This window comes from Aedes albopictus, chromosome 2 (assembly GCF_035046485.1).
Source record: "Aedes albopictus strain Foshan chromosome 2, AalbF5, whole genome shotgun sequence".
Taxonomy (NCBI): Eukaryota; Metazoa; Arthropoda; class Insecta; order Diptera; family Culicidae; genus Aedes; species Aedes albopictus.
This window is the reverse complement of record NC_085137.1, coordinates 255379147-255400954: the sequence shown is the minus strand read 5'-3', so window position 1 is coordinate 255400954 and position 21808 is coordinate 255379147. Positions and strand designations below refer to the sequence as shown.

The following is a 21808-nucleotide window of genomic DNA, read 5'->3' as shown; positions in this document are numbered from 1 at the left end:
GACTATTTAAGACTTATATAATGAACTTAGAAAAACTTTTGACACAACTTAAAATTCTTTATAGGGAAGAAAATGATTACGATTAGTTTATTTTCCTAATAAAACACCAAATTTTCTAAAACTTCAACATGGTTGCAAAATTCAAGATGCTAATTATAGTTTATTTAAATTCCCTCTAATTGTCTTTAATATAAATATGTTTTGAAGGAAAGTAACAACATAGCCTTCAATTAATAGAAAAAGTGTTGAGATGATTATCAAAAATAGACCAATTTACAAAAAATCATAAAATAAATAAAATCGCTTTAACTTTTTCTCTTGTTAATAATTTAAAGTTGTGTCAAACGCTTTTCAGAGCTCATTATATAAGTCTTAAATGGTCAAAATTTCATTGCATTCGCTTCATTGAATCTGGAGATATAACAGCTCAAAGTTGGCTATCGGTTAATTATACCTATTCCTAGAATCTTTATAATTTCGTGTAGAATAGCCCGATCTTTTCCAAATTTTGTCCACTGATGCACAACTAGTTGATGAACTTACAGTGACAATTTGAGAATATTTTATGTTTTTTTCGAAAAGTTACAGCAAGTTGAACATTTTTGGAAAAGTGAAAATTTTGCCTGTCCCGATCATTTTGTCTACCCCCTGTAGAGTGCATACTGAAAGTTGTCATGTTATATCTTTAAAACTCTTATTCTAATTGCTTATGGAATGCTATTTGGGAAGGAACAGCTATCCAATCAGAGGTTGAAGTAAAAAAGACATGAGAACTTCCATTGCCGGCCACGCCCATCTTCTCCGTTACGAGGATAGGAAAGGATGTGATGATATGACACCTACTTTACAAGAGGTCAGCGACTCTCCGGCTCCCCCATAAGTGTCAAGGAGTTGGATATTTGGAATGGGATGATTGGGGAATCACTATAAGCGAGTGATGCGGCAAGATTCAGATTGTGTAATGTATTTGAGTAGATCATGTAGATGTGTTGGTGTGAGTGTAAGTATTTTAGTATTGACCAATCCAAATTCCTGTGTGGTAGTGGTTTGTGTTCAGATTTCCCGTGTTAATCTATCTGTAAGAACTTTGTAAATATCTTTTGTTCTCACGTATATGGATAGGCTTGCAGTAGGTTTCGTGAGACTTTTTTTTTTGGACAACTCAATATTAAACACCAACGTTGGGAGTGACATAGCTAAGAAATTGCGTCACTCCATGGGCCTTTTTACTTCAGAGATGGGGCACAGGCATTTGGACCATGTGCCCTGACTAACAAGCCTAGGTTTAAGCGCCAATGCTCGCTCTCTGAAACGATAAGAAACACGTTATGTGGATTGGAGGGGATAATAGGGAAGGGATGCTATCTATTTATCGAGATGCCAGCGACTCACCGACGCTCTCGTAAATAGAAAGGAGATAAGATTTTGGTACGGGAATTGTTTGCAATGCAGTATGATTAAGTTATGCGACTGGATTAAATGTTGTGTAAATAGATGTAAGCATGAAAAATTAAGCATGAAACGTTCTCACCAAATTACCGCCGTCGTGGTTCCGCTACAATCAACTGCAAAAGAAAACTATTATGGTGTTCCAAAAAAGCATGGAATAAAGAAACCACGGACGAGCAATGTAGCAGTGAAATAAAATGTATCTAAAATGATCAAGAAATGATTTATCTTCTAATGTTGAGCAGTTTTTTGGTTAGTTTGCAGTTAGTGAGTATATTCTATGCTAAATGACAGGATAAGCAGCAGCAAACCCATGACTTCACTATGAAAACCTACCGCGTAGTTCACAGACAACAAGACAGGAAAACTCGTGATGTTTTACGCATCCGTGTGATTCCAATGGAGCCTTCCCCTCCCCTTCGCAAAAAGCGTATTACCATTCCGCATGGACACATCCACACATCAGATTATTTCATCGAAACCGCTTGAGGATAACTAAGGATCCGGAAACTAAGATTAAATAATTTTATGTGTCATGCTTCAAATGAACTTCCTGAATGCCTTACAAAGTAAATGTTGCATACGAAAAGAAAAAAAAAACAATTAGAACTCTCTCACCAGCTTTGGGATCCCACGTCGCGTGATGAAATTGGTCGGTGATCAACCGACGCCAAACGCCACTCTGCTTTTCTGGGCGCCGTGACTATTCTCTCGGTTAAACGCGATCACGCCTTTTTCCTAATTTGTAAAAAAATATTTTTCTTCAAATCACACACCCCATCATCACCATCACGATCTTAAAACAAATCCGCTCTCAAACCACCCCTCTCTAAGAATACCCCTCATAAGAACCACCAGTCATATTCTCAAACTGGAATATTTCACCATATTTCTTAGTTTAACTCGCTGCCCAGCGATCTTGAACTTTGACCACTAGCCTTCCTGCATCTCTAAGGAAAGCCTTGTATCCCAACCAGTGGCGTAGCCAGAAATTGTCTCTGGGAGGGGTTTTCAACGGTCAATGATACCTTTTTTAAATTGCCACTTACATTTTGTAAACAGTAATGAGCAATTGTATTCGTAGTTTGAAAATAGCGGCGCAGCCGAAAAATTATTCCGTCGCAAAGCGCTTTATACCGAAAATTTGTTCCAAAATTTTTGGCTCTTGGGGGGGTGGTTTAACCCTAAACCACCAACCCCACCCCCCCGTGGCTACGCCAGTGATCCCAACCGACGCACTAAATTCAGAACACTTCAAACTCTATCTTGTTTCCATTTTTCCTGTCAAACGAATCGAATTAGAATCTTCACCGAAAGATTACTTATACGGTTCCACAATCAAAACTCAATGCAGCATTCATATTTTTCGCACGAAATCATTCACACATTACACTATTTATTCGACCGAATCTTAAATCACACGGAAGCGGAAAAAAACTTGACAGTGATGTTCTCATAACATTTTGTAAAATAATACAACAATAACAATTTTAAGTATTAGAGTATAGTAAACATGGTCCGCTATACAGCGCACCACTTCCGATGTTAAGTCCGATGCACGGATTTGGAGAAAAACCCAACTTCGCTAGTCGAAAATTCCGGGATTCAACTGCACGGACAATAATTAGTTTTGTACCTTTTAATTCCGCCATCTAAAGCTCATCCTTTGACAAATGCGCGTACATATTCCGATTTCGACTACCACTTGTAATCTTCCTCAGTGTCAGTTATCCACTGATGTGCAATATAACAGGCAAGTCTGAAAAGACAACATCATAAATGTATATGTGTATCTTTCTGCGGTTTGGATTCAAATTTAACCCACGTCTAATCCTTAGTCGCTTTAGCTAGCAGTTCCGATCGTAAAAATGAAAGTTTAATAACCCCCTAGCTAATCAACAAAGCCATTTCGATGGCTGGCGCTGAAACCAGACTATTGTATTCCAATCTGCTGCCAAATGGTCCCCATCGGAATTTGCCAAACAGTATTTGTAGATGGACAGTAGGCTACTGGTCTGGTCAGCCTATAACACATGTTTGCTCACCCCCTGAGTCTGGCAGCATGGGGGATGTTCATCTCGAACAAACGCGCGAACGGATCGTTTTAATAGAGTTTTGCGGTTTTCCAGGGGTCTTCGTTTCATGTGGTATCGCTGTGCATATGAAATTTAGACGAGGAACAAAGAATCGTTCCACTGACATACAAAATAATGGGAACAGAGTTGACACGTGTCACCACAACAGAGGAGATAAATGCGAGATGGATTTTTTTGATAAAGTGACCTACTTGCATTTGAAAAGATGAACTTTTGTTGATCCTGGGCAATTAAAAATCATCTTCAATGTGATGCATGTTAAACAAGCGACCTCTTGCCATTTATTTCGATATTCTTGTTTTCATTCAAAACAAAAATTGATCACATTAAATTATCAACGTTTACACACTTCTTATTAGGAGGACGAAGTGATTATGTCAGGGCATAGAAATTCTTAACCCTTTCCTTCCCACGACTTTGAACGACTATATCTATGCCAAAAAAGCGTTTCCGAAAAAAGTGCTTAAACGAAAGTTATTGTGAATTGGCTAAATTTTTTGAAATCAATGAAAAAAATGTCGGTTGTAAATCAATAGGTTTTTGATTGTTTATCAATAGTTGCACTATTGAAACAAGTAGTTAGTAGTTGGATTAACCTTATGAGGTTACAATCATATTCTAAAAATTACTGCATCATATTCATCTAATTCCGTTTGTCCCGAGTTCGTCGAAAATCGATGGTGCTCTAGAGCAACCATGGGAAGTAGAGGGTTAAATCTGTCTTTCTATGTTTTGTTTTAAGAGCAACTGGTGAGCTCGTTCCATGCTACGTTTTTTTTTTGTTTCTACACACCAGTTCGAAATAGCAGTTGTCTGATAGATTGATTAATTCTGCTCAGATCTGTTTACAAAGATACCAGCCATTAAAATATAACATCGTGTAAATAAGCAATTAAGATTAATCAAAAACATCTCCAAGGAGATAAAAATAAGCAGAATAACAAAGGCTTAGCCCTGAGAAATCGATTTTCTTAACATACCACAGGGTGCAAAACATACACAAACTTTTCAGCACCAAAGCCAGAAGCATGCGGAAATGCGCCGCATAATCTGCACCCAGAATAAGCAGAGGAGAAAACTGATGAAAATCGAAATCGTCGCGACTACAAAAAATTTTCCCACAGCCAGACGACTTTTCTCCTCGCCGTTTGTTCGTCGTCGTCCCCTCTACGGAGTAGCGTAAAAGAGCTTCTGGTTTGGTCCATAGCACTACATACTGTGTAATGTGTATGTGTATGTGTACTGGAATGTCTGGCGTGCATCGCCACCACTGCCGTGCACGGTTGCACATTTCTGCATCCCGAAAACTACGCGAGGTTTTTCCTTTGTCTGAGCTTTGTGTCTGGAAAACAGCAGAAAATCGGTTCCGTCGCTGTTTTTTTTTAACTCCCAAAAAGAGTGATGCAAAAAAAGTTTACGTTCTTGAACTGGGAGTCATACTACCGCTGCCATCGACCAAACGAAGGAATGCATATGCCCGGAAGCCCGGAAGAGTCGGAGTAAAACCCCGAAAGCTCCTGCGGAACTAATTGAGATAATCGATAAGCTACGTGGGGGAGAGTCTCTTCTCTATGAGTTTTAAGATAAATTCTTCTTTGGCGCTTCGCTCTGCTTTTATGTGACAAACACGGAAAACATTAAAACCTCGTTATAACTTAAAGTGGTCGGTCATCAAATCTGTTCACTTGAACACTTGAGCAAAATAATACTACCAGCAATAAAATCGCACAGAAGCGTCCGAAAGTTATTTAACGTTTGTAAGATTAATAAAATTGTGTCATTCTTATGACAGGGTATCACATGATCGGCGGCTCCGAAACAAAAAAAAAACCGGGAATATTCCGGAGTTTTAAGGTGAAACATCAAGAAATCCCATTGCGATTTTTCATACAAACTTTAGAGGCACAAATCTGACGAACAAAGCATCGAGCCAAGCCGCACTTGTTTTTCCTGGCTTTGCTCACTTCCAAAAAGAGGCAGCTTTTGCAAATCGAGAGCATTTGTTTACAAATTTTCAAGATTGGTGCTTTTGAAAACGTGAGTAGGGAACCAAGTCGGCCATTGTGGCAGCCATGTTTGTATTCTCTGAAGTTTCTCCTTAAATCACATAACAAAAATCAGGAAAACACGGAAAATCTATCAATCAATCAATAATTATGTATAAATAACTGTCTTGATTCATTTGTTACCACGGTACCATGAAGGTAATATCATCGGCAAAGCCATTGGCGTAGCTAGGGGGGGGGGTTTCCAGGGGTGCCTGGCACCCCCCTAAAACAAATTTGGCACTCTCTAGAATTTTTCCGTGACAGTCACCTAAAATTTAAAACTTACCACAATAATTCTAATAATTTTTAATGGTACATTTGAACAAAACTTAATCACACCTGGAAATACTTATATACCTGACCAATTAACAGACTTCTCCATGGATTCCTCCAGTAATACCTCTATTTCTGTAGGCTTCCTTTATGGATTCCTCCCGATATTTCTTTAACAAACTTCCCTAAGAATTCTCCAGGCAGTCCAGATGGGGTTGTACATACTAGAAATTTTTGCAAAGATTGGTCCAGCAATTTGTCCTAGGATTTCTTTGGAAATTCTTATCTTGATACTTCTCGGAATTCTTCTAGGGATTCCTCTAAAAATGTCTATTGGGATTCCTTCAGGAATTCCTGTTGGTATTATTCAAGGCAATCTTCCTGGGATTCTTTCAGAAGTTCCTCCGCTGATTCTTCCAGGAATTCCTTATTCAGAAATTCTTCCAGAAATTTCTCATGGAATTCCTCCAGGAGCTTAGGTATATTGGTCTTTCTCTGGGAATTGTGGCTAGGATTCCTCAAGCAACTCCTGCTGTGATTCTTCCAGCAATTTCTCTTAGAATTCCTCCAAAAATTCTCACTGTGGTACCTTCAGGTTCTACTAGGGAAGTTGTTCCGGAAATTCTTCCGGAAAATTCCTCCAGAAATTCTTCATGGAATTCCTGCAGAAACTCCTTTTGGCCTTCCTCCAAGAACACCTCCAACACCTTCTCCTGCGGTTCTTCCAGCAATTTCTCCAGAAATTCTTACTATGATATGCCCAGAAATTGTTCTAGTGATTCCTGCGCAATTTATACTAGCATTGTGGCTGGAAGTCTTCCGGGAAATCTTCCTGAGATTCCTTCAGAAATTCCTCCTGTGATTCCTTCAGGGCCTTCGCAATAGATTCTTCCAGAATAGCTCTACCGGTTCTTGCAGGAACTTCTCTAGGTATTCCAAGGATTTTATCTTTGGATTCCCCCAGGCATTCCTGATAGGGATTCTCTAGAAATTCCTGTATAGTATCCTCCAGCAATTCCTCCTAGGATTTCTGCTGAGATTTCTACAATGATACATCCCAGAATCCTTCTAATAATACCTCCTGATATTTTTTATGTGATTTCTTCAGAAGCTCTCCGGTGATTCCACCAGGAATATTTACCCAAGATATTTTATCCAAGGATTCTTTCATAAATTTCTCATGGGATTCCTCCAGGAACTCCTCTTGGTCTTCCTGCAAGAATTTCAGCTTGATTTATCAAGCTATTCCTGCTGTAATTCTTTCAGCAATTCCTCCTTGGACTCCTCCAGAAGTTCTTACTGTAATACCTCCCGGAATTCTTCCAGGGATTTCTCTAAGAATTTCTCCAGGGATTTATTGAAAAACTTATTGAAATCTTCCTATGAGCCTTGCCTTCGGTGTATCCTCCTGGAAAACCTAAAGGATTTCATTCCTGGGATATCTTCAAATATTTATCATTGTTTCAGCAATGCCTCCTATGTCTCCTTTGACTTTTCCACCTCTCCGAAAATTCTCCTCTGTTTAGGCATATCTGAATAGCCATTCTGAACACGTCAGGGCTAGCCTCGATGGCCGTCTTGAGGACTACTGTCGGGATACCGTCCGGACCCGGTGCCATGTCAACTTAAGCGCGACTTCGCTATTGCGATGAGCTCGTCATTCGTTACCGAATGACCTCGCTTTGGCCGGTTTGGCCTTAGGGGACGGAGGCCCATGTTCTTGTATCGTGGCGTGGGAACAACGCTTCCACGATCTTCTGTAACATCTCGGGGGAGCATTATGTGGGTGCTAAAGCGCCCTTAGTTTTGGCCATGACTTCGCTGTTGGCGTGTTGGCTGTCTGGCAGAGATTTTCGATGCACGCACGCTTACACGCCCTAATCTCTTTGTTCAGTGCCAGTTTAGCCTCCTTGCAGGCCTCACTTCGCTCCACTCTACCCTTATCGGTGCGAGCTCTTTGCATCCTCCTTCTAGCGCTTAGGCAGGATGCGTGAAGTTTTGCGATTTGTGAACACCACCAGTATACCGATTTGCGTCCATTTCTGGGTGGGGATCGCCTTGGCATAGCAGAGTCATATGCACGGCTTAGGGTTCCGACTAGATCATCGCTGGATAGATCGTCGGTGCTACCCTCCATATGCTCCACAAATGCCGATTTAGGGTCTGTCCATAAACTACGTAGACTCTTAGAAGGGAATGGGGGTTTTGGCGAAATTCTACGCTTCATGCAAATTTCGAAAATTTTGTATGGACAAAAGTCTACGAGGGGGGATGGGGAGGGTCTGAGATGACCAAATTTGAGTCTACGATGTTTAAAGACAGTTCCTTAGCAAAGCGCGAGGTCATCCATCACCGATGAAGGTCGATGACTTTCGGTTGTTGCCATTTTCCTCCGTATTCCACCCTGTATCGAATCATGGTCACTGTGCGTGTATCCATCGTCGACCCTCCAGTCCGAGCTGGGGTTTAGAACAGGGATCCAGATCGTCACGTCAACGATGAACTCTGCGCCGTTCCTACTGTAGTTTTTGTTTTCTGTCGCCTGTGTTCGCGACATCTACGTTCAGTCTAGCCATAGCTTCGAGTATTGCCCAGCCTCTCGCGTTAGTCGAGCGGCTACCCCCACTCAACCGCTTAGGCGTTGAAGTCTCCACCGATGACCACGGCACTCAATCCCACTAGTGCACATGATAGCGAATCCAGCATGGACGGGAGGGGGGCGTACCAACTGCAATAGTACACCCCGTTGATCTTCACTATTGCGAAGCCTTCGTCCGACGTGGATAATATTTCCTAGATCGGAAAACGACCGGTTGTACAAATGCCGCTAGCTTTATCTTATCCGCTACCCAGTTCCCGTTATCGGAAGGGAAGCGAGATGGGTCCGATAGTAGGACGATATCTAACTTACTCCGAGACTGACTGTCACAGCAACTGTTCAATTTTAGCTTCGACCAACTCACCATTTCGCCCTCTTCCTGGGACGCGTCTCCTCTGCAGGTTTTGACTATGCAGCTCGAGCCGTAGGGCGGTTTGACCTCTTCGCTACGGTTCCGGCGAGCTGCATGCTTTCATACTGCATATTCGCGTTGTCAGCATAAAGAAATGCTGTCCAATGGGTGGACCGCGCCTCCCGGCTCGCATCAGCGGCTCTCCTCTCTTTGACCAGGAGATCATACTCCTTCTTGGCCAGAGCCAGCAATTTGCGGAGCCTCAGCAGGCCCTGCTATAGGTCCTTGCTGATGTTGTTCCGCCCGCTCGTGTAGCCGATCAGCTAGTCCAGCTGTTCGGCGACTACCAACATTTTTGGTAGCCCGTTCCTGTTGCTGTTCAACGCACGCGTGAAATCCGCGCCGGTCATTTGCGCTTCCTCGGCCGGTGCTGCGCCGCCTCGTGCTCCTCCTGTTGAACCTCCTGCCATCTGATCGCTGGTGGACACACCAGCCCCACGTAGTGGCGATCTCACCAGTTCACCTCGCGCGACCGGGTTCAACGCCGTCCGCTCTGCCTCTTCACTCTCGATCACATTGCAACAATGCATTGTTGATAATAAATTTAGTAGTACTCGTCATTTATGTTGGGTCCTTCTTAGAGCCGCTATCCCTCACTGCAAATGAAATGATCCTGGTGGTTATCTTTGCAAGCATGGAGGCCATTCTTGTCGTGGAGATTGAGCTCAGAGCCGGATCAGCGCTAATCAGGAGTGTTAATCTGAACCTACTTCCATTCAGTTAGTTGCCTAAGCTGGGTACAGGTCAGAAACGTAATTTAAGGCCACGCCACGATTTTCTGGGGCGGAAGACAGCGTCGACTTTAGTCCATAGTGTCACAACAGAAACACGTGTTTGATGAACAAATTGAGATTTAATTTTGCAAAAAAAAAACACGTGCTCTGGTATGAATCGAACTCACGACTCCCAGGCTCCCAGAATTCTTGCACCGGTCTAGTCATCGGTTTTGGTATAATAGCGATTTTTGCGTCGAAAAAAAAAATCCCATATCATTTTTGACAATTTTAAGCCCCCTTGAGGGACCACTTAGCCTTGAGATACGGACTTCAAAATTCGATACGATCTTTTCTTAGCTAAAACGATCACTTTTCAACAACGAACTTGTAACATTTCCTATTTTTGCAAAATAAGGGTCGGGCTAGTGCTCAAAAAGAAGGGCCAGTGTCAATCAACGATTAGTGTTGGCTTGACGAGAAACTATTGGTACCGCGACTGGAAATTGAATTGAACCCATGACCTTACACAAAACGAAAATGTGATCCTCGCGACCTCGAAGCCGAGCCCAAAACGGATATTGTGGCGTGAATATGATAGTTATGTGCTATTGTAAATATGATAAATGTTTAAATGTAGCGATTGCCATATAAAAACATCTTTGCTTTCAAAAACATTACGAGTATTCGACGAAAATTGAGGTTTTTCGACGTATTTTTACATTGTCCAAGACGCAAATTCTAAATCCTTCAACCATTGCAACCAATGCATTGGCAAGAACAACTGGAAGATGGGAAGTACCGTAATCCGGGGTCAAATTGATCACTTTAAAATAACTTTTGTGGATAACATCAGTGCCTGTTCAAATATTGCCAAAAGAATTTCTGTAAAACCAGTACCCAGTGGAACTCCATGGAACCAACCATGTAACAGAATTTTGTTCAACAAATTTAAAGTTTAAGTTATATAACTTCAAATGTCAAAATATTGGAAATGCCACTTTGGGGCGAAATTGATCAGTATACAATAAGGCATCGGTTGGAAAGGAAAATTTCCTTCACCGCTTAATTTTGCTCTTCTAAAACCGAATAACGCGTCTAAAATCTTACGACTAGTGAATTTAATACTTTAAATGCAAAACTAAATTTTGAAATTTCCCCTCAAACGCCTATAGGTAGGCAATTTCATTTGAAATAAGTGATTTCTATCACAGCAAATGACTATTTCTTCATAAAATGAACTTTTTTATAACTATTTCATGTTCTGATTAGCTGCATTACATCCCAACCAAGGCTCTACAAAAATGTTAAAACATAGAATTCACGGGAAGTCCTATTAGCAATGCATTGTTTAGTAGCAATGATTTCAGCTAAATGAGAAATACATTGCAAATTCCTTGAAAAAATAAGGCCAAACTAACTTTTTTCTAAAAAAATAAAAGTCTACATTCATCTCTAGACATCTACGAATCAGATGACGTAAAAAGTTTAGGATTATTACGACGCTTAAGAGTTCCTAGTATGGAATTACAATGTAGTACCCGAGTGATCAATTTCACCCCGCTGATCAATTTGACCCCGGTTTACGGTATATAACAAAAAACTCCAATGACTTTTGAGCACTACTGTAGCTTAGGTAATCCTATGTGAGCAAACACCGCCAGAACCCGCCATTCTATGGTAGAAGCGAAAGACAATAAAAATAATAAACACCAGCACTTGATTTATCTCTGCGAAAGTTTGGTGCAAATTGTTCCCGAAGCGCAAATGAGAGATGAATTCGTTCTTTCATTCGTTCCTCGAGCGCCACAAGACTAACCATTTGCATTCAGATTTGAATTATGCTCGTTGCGGTCGTTGTATTTTGTAATATTTTATGCATTCAAATGCTGTTTTCGCTTCTTCCGCATTTATTCGACACAAACTTTTTTTAAACTTTCACCAAATCGTGCAGACGTGCGAATTATCTTAAGACATGCAGACATTGGTTCAAGATTTTGTTTTTCCTTTTTTCTTCCAGGATATCCCCAACCACATCACCCAGTCGAAGGACCAACAGTACCACCAGTAGCAGTAGCAACAATCGGAGCCCGGTCCATCACAGCAGCGGCATCATCAGCCATCCACACAGCCACAGTCACAGTGAGTGGCGGACGAGAAATCTGGTGCGAAACTCCGACTCGATTAGTAGTTCGACGACGACGAGCGACAAACCCTCCTCCAATGACAACACGGTCATTGTCAAGAGTCCAACCCAGACGACACTGGTGAGTAATACGATCAATGTGGGTGTCTAGGAAACCATGCGTCTCCATCGGGTGGGTGAATAGGGGAAAACTCTTTTCGTTTCTTTGAATGCGGGTCTTTCTGTCGTTGCACGTGCAATTACCCCATGTTTTTTGGGTAGTGAAAAAACTATGCGTATAGCGAAAATTATGTTTACTTGAAAAATACTATTACCTTTTGTTGTTTAGAGAGACTTCTCCTCTTAGGCATACGTCTCTGATGCTTTACTATTTAATATTTACAGCCGCCATTGAAAATAATAGTCAACTATAAGGTTCCACATTGAACAACAATAATGGGATTCGTAGCACTAAACAATATTAAAACTTCGATAAAATTGCTAAATCACGATAGCGGCTAAAAGCATCCCATATTTTTCCCAGACAGATCTTAATGGGTTTATGAATAATGCTTGATAGTTGGTAGTGAACCGTCCGTTGTTGCACTCTTTCTTTCCAGCCAAAAACTCGTCCCTCCAATGTTTTACCCACACGATACGCAAGTCTTCCATGCTCCAGCCCGCCCAAACAGACCGGCCCGAGCGAACCAAGTGGAGGCAGTCTGGACGACGGTCGGAACAAACTCGGCGGAATCGGAATCAGCGCGGTGCATGATGCCGTCCTGCGGGGGATGACGCGACTGCCAGGTTTGTGTCCTAACAATGTTTACCAGGGAAAATTAAATCCTGTTACCGTGATTTCCCTACCCGTGTACTTACAGAACCTATAGTGAACGAGCATCCCGTCACAATTTACCCCGGTAGAGCGTCGCCACCGCGGCGGGCGTCCCGAAATCTACAGAGCTCAATCGAGCGCCACAGGGACCTCTATCGAAAAGGTGCCTACAACTCGGACAACTCGTCATCGCAGGAGAATTCGTCACCGGAAAATAACGAATTCGAAAACAACTCGTCCCTTTCGCCCTCGCATGGCGTCCAGCTGAACATCAACTACAATAATAATCTAATCAGCAATCGGATATTTGCTGCCAGCGCAGACTACACCCGACAGCGGACGGCACACGACGACAGCGATGAGGAACGGTTCTCCGATGATTCACTGGAGGAATCGTCTCTTCCGCCACCGCCGGGGCCACCGACGGTTCCTCCTCCTCCGTCGTTGTCGGCCCCGGTAACCCCCAGCAAACGGCACAGCATTGCGTGGGAGGTCAACCTGGACGATCCGGCTAGTTTCGAAGATCCGCTGGCGATGCCTAAGGTTTCGGCGTGCAGTAAGGTAAGTGTCTAGTGCTTCATGATTTTAACAAGATAAAAAATCATTAGAATATAGTATAAGAAACTGGCGGGAAGTGTCGGTTGGACGTTGTTGGTTGACAGCCTGATTCCACTTTCTAATGTTTCATCAAGAAATCGGTACACTCATGGTAAATCCCTGCATTTTTGGTCATTGAGTAATAAAATCTTTTTTTTTTTTTTTTTGGGATCTGAAAACAACTTTCGAAGGATATTTCTAGATTTTTACACATTCGTCAGATAAAAGAAGATTATGTGTCCAAATATTTTCCTGGAAACTCCAAAAAATATGTACATTAGCGTGGGACACCAAAAGACATTTTACTCCTGTACACTTTTTGAGTTCCATTTTGGTCCCATATCAACTGTGCAAAATTTCAGCTCGATCGGAAAAACTATATTTTAGCGCCAACCATTTTAAGTTTTCATACGATTTACTATGGGGAAAATCACATTTTCAAAGAAAAATCGCCACAGGTTGCCCCTTAACCCCTAAAAATAAATCGATGAATGATTTCTGTTGGAAATTTTACGAGGAACCAACCCTCCGAAGTCCGCAAAGCGATCTAAGGCATGTGGAAAAAGTTATTGACTGAAAACCGAATGGCATGCCAACGCTGTTTAACATGTAAGGAATAACAATAAACAATAAAATCTCGTCATTTTATCGATCGGGCGAAGCCTCATAACTTTTTCCACGAACGTCGCATCGGTTTGCGGTCTTCGGAGGTATGGTTCCTCGTGAAATTTTCTACAGAAATCATTCATCGACTTATTTTTAGGGATCTAGGGATGACTCCTAGCGATTTTTCTTTGCAGAAGTAAAATTTTCCCATAGTAAATCGTATGAAAAACTAAGAATGGCGGGCGCTAAAATATAGTTTTTCCGATCGATCTGAAATTTTGCACAGTTGATATGGGACCAAAGTGGAACTTAAAAAGTATACAGGAGTTAGAGTTTTTCCATTTTTTGTATTTTCCCAGGCTAATGTACATATTAAAATATGTTCTGAAACAAACATTATCTATTGTGTACCGCGTAACTAGAGGGTCTTGCCCGGGATTTCCCGGGACAAAAATCCCGAATCCCGGGATATTTTTCAGAAATTCCCGGGATTTCCCGAAAATAAAAAATGGCAATACTAAAACAAATCTTTTCCCTTTGAAATTTTCTTTTTGTCAATGTTTCCTTTTTCCATCCAATTCTACGCTATTTGTCAGGTATAGTTTATTTCTACTTAAATCAAGTTTAGATGAAAGTCCAACTAATTAAACCAAAGATATTGTGGCTGAATTTATGTCATTCATTTTTCATTTTTTTTACTTATTCGTTTATTTGGAAGGCTCGGGCGCCACATGGGCATAACTGAGCCGAAATCTTTTGTTTTTACATAGATTTTACATTTTACAATTTATTACTGCCTTTCCCTTTTTCATTTATGTTCATTTATGTGGCGTTACATTACAATTATAATCAAACTGAATCAACAGACAGAATATCGGAATGTGAAATAAAATGATTTATTTTAAGCTAGATTGTTCTGGTAGTATTCTTGGAATTTATGGCAATGTTCAACATTTTTACAATATGTGAAATATGTAAACTGTTGCAAATATTTTTAGATGTTTCTGGAGTTATCCCTTAAGAATACTGTGTTGTTATATAATATTCAACAGCCCTGATCAATTGCTTGCACATTTACGTTTAAATTATGAGGAAAATTAGCAGAATTTTCAAAAGAAAACGGATAAACAATCCCTAACCTCTGCAGGACTTTGACAATCTTTAAAATATTTGTTGACGATTTCGTAAAGATATTCGTTGAGACATTTTGTTCTTAAGTCCAGGTGAAATTTTCTGCGGAGGTCATTTCAACAATCACTAGAGATAATACAAGTGATAATTTTGACAACATTTCTAAGAGAAATCAGTAATTTATTTACAAGAAGGAACAGCACACCGTTCTTAGATCTTCAGCAGAAATTTCTGTGATGATTTATGGCGAAAAACAGAGCGATATCAAATCGCAAAAAAAAATAAATAAAGCGAATCGTACAATAAAATCGAAGAATATAATTTAATACCTTGTCATCCTGCCAAATAAATCAAAAAAAAAAGATCAATGGACTTTTGGGATGGAAATGTTGAAATGGAAATCATAAATAAATTTTCGAAAGAATTTTATAAGGATATTTTTGAAGATATTCATATCAGTTTAACAAGAAGTCTGTCTTGAATTATTCAGGATTTTTTCCACAGTTTCTTCAATGTATTTCACCAAAAAAACTAATCGAAATTCTGAAATGTTAACATGAATGTATATCATATAATTGAACATGAACATATAATTGAAATAGTCACACATTTTCTTAAAGAAAAAAAAAACAAAATGCGGACAAATAATATCTTGAGAAATTGCCGTTTGAAATTTTCAAATCACCATTCTAACACTACCATTTTAATTCCCTCATAAAATTCTCAAACAGAATTCATTCACGTCTCAGGGTGAATTATAAGGGATTACTCTAGAAATATCATCAAAAAAAATCCTTCGGATAAGTAAGGCAGAACTTAACCTATAGCCCAAGTTAACCTATTGCGGAAGAAGATGAACTTTATTTGAAAATTTTCAAATACCTTTGAATGTCTCCAACTGCCCTCACACAATCAAATATCTATGAAATACTAGCTGTCCCGGCAAACTTTGTCTTGCCGACTTGTAATGGTTTGACAACTGTTTAGCTCAAAATAGCACCGCACTCTAGATTGATTTCATTTTAGTCGTGTTGATTTCCTTCCCAGCTCATGGAAAATCAATACTTTATCAATTTTCTGACTTTGTTAGATGATTTTCAAAATTTTTACTACTTATAAACACAGCCACCATGAATACGAATCGAACCATGCAAGGGTCATTCTGATCGGTTCACCCGTTCGTGAGTTTTGTTGCCTCAAAGGTACATCAAACTCATTTATATATATATAGATGTATTTTCTTTCAAATATAATAGTTATTAGTTGATCGAATTTAATTAAAAGTGCTTAATAAATCGTTCCATTAACTTTTTCATCGTTTTTTTAGAGAACTTAGATTTTTCCCGGGATCCCGGGAAATCCCGGGATTTGGAAAATAAAAATCCCGAATCCCAGGATTTTTTTCAGTCCGGGAAACAAGACCCTCTACGCGTAACTGAAGTGATATCGCGACGGAAGATGTAGCATAAACATATTGAGGTATAACGCCAAGATCTGTACCGTCAGATTCATATTCAGAGGATAAATACTGTATACATAGCATAACAATTTCATTGTTATCACGTATCACATCGCAATATGCCAACGTTAACGATTCTAGCTTATGCGAGTTTGTATGCACATTTTAATGAGTTTATTTTTACTTTTATGCGATTAAATTTATACACCAATGCGAGATAAACTGACATAACATGAAAAGTACCATGCGAAGTCGTATTACCATAGCAGTACGCAATTATGCGAATTCAATTGACACTTTGCGAGTTCGCTCGAACGCTTTTACGAATGTTTAAAGTTCGTCGCAATAAATCATCAGAATATCGTCTACTACGTTGTAGTCGTACAAGATAAAAGTTAATTTGCACCCTTATATGATATTATCAGATACATCGCAATAAGTTCAAAAAATAGCATCATATGCGATGGAAATTGTCTCTCAACCGTACATATATACGATAGTGACTTGAAATAATACTTCATACGATGTACACTGTGCATCCTTATGCGATTCCTGGTTGTCTGGGTTGTCATGATGTATTTTGTCTTCGACACATTAATGACTAGTCCGATTTGCCTGGTCTCATTCTTTAGTCGGATTTACGTTTCCGCCATCGTCTTAAATTTACGAGCAATAATATCAATAATCAGCAGCGAAACAAAGCAGCTGAACGGACTTCTTGAAAACCGTCCCACTCGTGTTTATCCCCGCTCTCCTTATTACACCCTCGAACGCAATGGTGAACAGCAAGCAGGAAAGACAATCACCTTGCCGTAACCCTCGGCAAGGGACTCGAGAGTGTCCCTGATACTCGAACTACGCACATCACACGATGCATCGTCGCCTTGATCAATCGTATCAGTTTATCCGGGAATGCGTACTCGTGCATAATCTTCCATAGCTGGTCTCGATCGATTGTATCATACGCCGATTTCAAATCGATGAAAAAGTGATGTGTGGGCACGTTGTATTCGTGGCATTTCTGAAACACCTGGCGGATGGAGAACATCTGGTCCGTTGTAGCGCATTCATCCATGAATCCAGCCTGGCATTGCCCCACGAACTCTCTTGCAATCGGTGATAGAAGGCGGCATAAAATTTGAAAGAGTATCTTGTAGGCAGCGCTCAGTAGTGTGATCGCGCAATTGTCGCCCTTTTGTCGCCCTTTTTGTAGATGGGACACACGATACCTTCCATCTACTCCTCCGGTAAAACTTCCTTCTCCCAAATCTTGGTAATGACCCAGTGTAGAGTAATGCGGGGCAAAAGTACGTACCTAAAAGACTTCTCAAAATAATTATTAAATGAAAAGAAAATAATATCGTTTTTCTTCGTTAAATGGGTCCCTATCATGTTACCTTCAAAACGTAGTACAAGATATTTTCGCATTCCTTTTGTAGTTTTAGTATAACCATTTTTAAAACAAGTACTCCAATGCGAACTTTTGCTCCATACGCATTATACGGAGCAAAAGTTCGCACATTGTACAGAGTAGTTAATTGATGTGAAATTCATTTATTTCATGTTAATTCAGGGTCATGCTTTCACTCTAGCCGTGAAATCTGTTCAAATATACAGAAAAACCATTTAGCGAGACCGTAATCGAATCTTATCCCCGTCAGTAAACATGATGATGAATTGTAACTGTAAATTTACAAACTTAGCTATGAAAGACACCAGTTAAATAGATGATCATAAGACCTTCAAAACCTTACGAAAAAGACGCGACGAGGATGACAAAAAAATCTTTTAACATGTTTTTAGCCATTTTTCATTTTTTTTATTTATATGGGTAAACATCATGTTTGATTTACAATGGATCTTCTTTCAAAACTAAGTTCAAACTCTCGGCCGGAAAGATTTGAGGGTGCATATTACGCATATTACACATATATAGTAGTTTCTATACGAAATCATCATTGCTTCAAAGATTCTGATATTATATTGATGTACTAGATTCAGATATCTTCAAGTGTAGCTACGCCAAGCAGCTCTTCCGTTGGTAGGGCCACTGATAGCTGCTGCGCGTAGTTTTGACCCATTTCTACGTTACGCAGCTGCTCGATGTTGAGCCGCGGCGTTCGACTTCGACGCGTGGTAATAACTGTCGAAAGTTTTGAGCGCATGCATACAGCGACTAAGGAATGGTCCGAAACTATTATATTCGCACTGAGATATGTGCGGACATTGGTTATATCCGAGAAGAATTTACCGTCGATTAGAACGTGGTCGATTTGGTGTTGTTTGATGATCGGGTGATCTCCAGGTGGCTTTGTGGATATCTTTGCGGGGGAAGAAAGTGCTTCGGACTATCATACTACGGGAGGCTGCAAAGTTTACGCATCGCTGGCCGTTAGCATTCGATAAGCTGTTTCGCCCGATTACCGGTCTGTGGCAAGCATGCGGTGTGCGAAAACGCGGGCACACGGACAAAACGTTTTCCGCCGTATCCTCTAAACCAGCACAAACCGGACTATTCGGGAGTAACCGTATGACCGAAACGATTAAGATACTGTCGGAAGCAACTATGGCCTGAAAGGATCTCAGACCGATGGAATGTTACTTCCCCATGGCGCCTGTTAACCCAGCTGTCTACTCTCTGGATCAACCTGTGGGTTCACCTTCCTTTGGTGGAACTATCCCACGCGCGCTGCAATTTGGCCATGGAGGCCAATCTGGCAGCACTGCTAATGTCTCTTGTTCCGCGCATTTCGAAACACTCTATGTCTTCCCAGATAAGGATACTGATTGGCACCATACCAGAGATGATGCAGAGTGCATCGTGTGACATACACGGAAAAAACAGATTACCTAAAAATACGTTAAAAGAACGCAAAAATAAGTATACCGCTTGAACTTTTAACCCAGCAGTGGGTTGTTTCCTCGCTCTCCCGCTCGCATTGTTGTCAAGAACAAAGCGAGAAGCAGCTACCTAGCCGATAATGTCCGTGCGAGAAGCCAAATTTGGATTTTTTGCCGTTTACCCAAAAGTGGGTTTATTTCAACCCACTAGGGTACTTCGAAAGTTAACGCTAGGTAGAAAGAACTTTGCGATGGGTTGCAATTTGCTGCCGGCATCAAACGGAAACTACCCACTTAGAGCTTTAACGCGGTATAGCCAAATTTATGTTCTCGCACGGAAGAGCCGATATGAGTGAAAAGAACCTATATTTGGGTTGATTTCTGGTTCCGTGTAGTAGGGTACGCGCTCGCAACCCTCAGGCACATTAGCCTATAAGTACTAGACCGGCCCACATTTGTATGGCGAGAAAAAAAAGTTGCAAAAAATCACGGGGCACCCTCTAGAATCGTGCCTTTGGATGAGAAGAACAATCTGTGAAAGATTCAGCTCAATCGGTTTAAAACTGAGCTGGCGCAAATGAGTTGAAGGTTTGTATGGGATATTCAGTCCAAATATATGGGAAATTGGATGACCTACAGTCTCTCACTCAGTACGCCGGTTCAGCGAGTTCGATTTGGCTCAGAATTGAAAAAATGGTAGTTGATACCCTAAGGAACAACTTTGTAGAAGACCATATCATGATAAAACCTAATTTAGTTGCTGTTTCAGCCAACGAAAGCAGGATGAGGACAACTTCCCCCGTTTACTCTCGGTTGTTACATGCAGCACGTGTTTGTCGGTCGAAGCTTGCGCGTTACATCATAGGCAGCTATGTAATCCTTCACTATTTCGATACCCGCCCACGTGCGTGAGCAATTGAAATGAAGGACAACATAGCCGCCTATGATGTAAAACTGTAGTTTTGAACTGCAAACACGTGCTGCATGTAACAACCGAGAGTAAACAGGGGAAGATGTCCTCATCCTGCTTTCGTTAGCTGAAACCGCAACTAAATTAAGTTTTATCATTACATGGTCTTCTACAAAGTTGTTCCTTAGGGTATCAACTATTATTTTTTAAATTATGAGCCAAATAAAACTCTTTCAACCAGCGTGCTGAATGAGAGACTGGAGGTCATCCAATTTCCCATATATTTGGACTGAAGATCCCATACAAACCTTCAACTCATTTGCGCCAGCTCAGTTTTTAACCGATTGAGCTGAAATTTTCACAGATTGCTCTTCTCATCCAAAGGCACGATTCTAGAGGGTGCCCCGTGGAATTTTTCGACATTTTTGTATTTGGGCCGGTCTAATAAGTACATTCCAGCTTACCACAGTAGCTTTTGGTACATAGCGCCGTGCCTCAAGCTGAGCCGTCATATCTTAGTATGGACGTAGCAAAATTAGCCAGAAGCATGCACCGCAGAGCTATTGGACATCATCCGAGTTAGTGTCGCTATAGCTGTGGAGGTTCTTTTGCGTAATCAACGTGGCTACCGAAGGTAAGCTTATCATCAACCATCACCCCCGAGTGTTTGACGGAGGGCTTCGAAGTGATAGTGCAATCGCCTACACTGATCATCGCTTGCTGCTCCGCCCTTCGGTTGTTCACAACCACCACCTCAGTATTGTGGTGAGCCAACTCCAGTTTCCTGGATGCCATCCACGCCTCCACAACCTTGATCGAGTGGGCAGTAATCAACTCCACTTCATCGATCGATTCACCGTAGACTTTCAGCGTAATGTCGTCAGCGAAGCCGACGATCTCCACCCACACCGGGAACTCTAATCTCAACACGTCGTACATTCCATACACCGGACCCAGGATGGAACCTTGCGGGACTTCTGAGGTAAGATGAAAGCACTTCCGACCCACCTCCATGTCGTAAATTTTCTGCATAGTAGACCTGAACATCTCGGGAGCCTCTGCAATACCTACTTTTGAGGCCAGGTTCGGACCTCCGTCATCGCCTGGGGCCTTACCTACACTAATGGAGTTTGCTATAAATTGTTGTTCCTCATTTGGAACAACTACTCTTTATCTTTCGATTTCTTGCTTTGACTACACAAATAAATCAGAAATAAAAAGAAAATACGACACATACAAATTATTCATGTTTTACAATTTTAGTCCACTTTTTGTTCAACTTGTTGTGGTAAATCTCACATGCAACTTTATCAAAAGTTTGTTAGCACACATACAAGTATAAGTAATGGCTCACTTATTAAAACAGTTTACATCACATAAAAAAAGACTAAACAGATGAAAAAAATATGCAACCTCGTCATCGCTCAACAGCACAATTGTTTCTTCAGACTCTAGTTTAATTTAAAAACATTTCACTAATACTTCACTTTTGCAAAAGAAAATAAAAAATGAATAACTCTTTTAAAGACGAGCAAATTCCTTTTAATTCTACTACTGTGCTTATCTTCGGACAGATAGGCCTATTTCGTCTGTGACTTACAGACTTCTTCAGTGTCAAGTGCTCGACACTGAAGAAGTCTGTAAGTCACAGACGAAATAGGCCTATCTGTCCGAAGATAAGCACAGTAGTAGAATTAAAAGGAATTTGCTCGTC

At 40.8% G+C, this 21808-nt stretch overlaps 1 non-coding gene across 4 annotated transcripts in view; it reads left to right on the top strand.

The window, feature by feature from the left end:
• LOC109428242 (mucin-2) overlaps positions 1 to 21808 on the top strand; it is a 362414-nt gene that overhangs the window by 166421 nt on the left and 174185 nt on the right. For all 4 annotated transcript variants that reach the window (XR_009997698.1, XR_009997700.1, XR_009997699.1 and 1 more), the window contains exons 4-6: positions 11611 to 11857; positions 12336 to 12522; positions 12597 to 13111. This is a non-coding gene — a transcript (mucin-2). The remainder of the gene's footprint in view (positions 1 to 11610; positions 11858 to 12335; positions 12523 to 12596; positions 13112 to 21808) is intronic.